The sequence below is a fragment of the Pterocles gutturalis genome, unplaced genomic scaffold (assembly GCF_000699245.1).
Source record: "Pterocles gutturalis isolate BGI_N339 unplaced genomic scaffold, ASM69924v1 scaffold4397, whole genome shotgun sequence".
NCBI classification, from domain to species: Eukaryota; Metazoa; Chordata; class Aves; order Pterocliformes; family Pteroclidae; genus Pterocles; species Pterocles gutturalis.
The window spans coordinates 5269-5654 of record NW_010110010.1 but is presented as its reverse complement, the minus strand read 5'-3'; positions in this window follow the sequence as shown (position 1 = coordinate 5654).

Below are 386 nucleotides of genomic sequence, written 5' to 3'. Positions count from 1 at the left end.
AGTCCCGGGCCCCCCAGCTGCTCCCTGTCCCCCGGCCCCAGGGCACGGCAGCCCCACTGCAAGCTGACCTGCGGGCTGCATGCAGGATCCATCCGCAGGTCCCTTCCCCTCCCACTGCCACCATTCCCCTCGGCTGTCCCTCCACCAGAGTGCAGCAGCGCAGGACGCCAGCCTCCCTCCCCCAGATTCGGTAACCTGGGATGAAATGCCTGCCCTGGTGCCCAGCTCTACTGGGGAAGCCTAGAGGCCGTGCTCCCCCACCCACTGCAGCAGACCTGTGCGCGCTCCCCGGTACCATCTCTCCTCAATAAAGTGACATGGCAGCATGCTGCTCCCTGGCCTCATAGCTCGCCTTGCACCCCCTCCCCCAGTTCTTAGCAACCCGG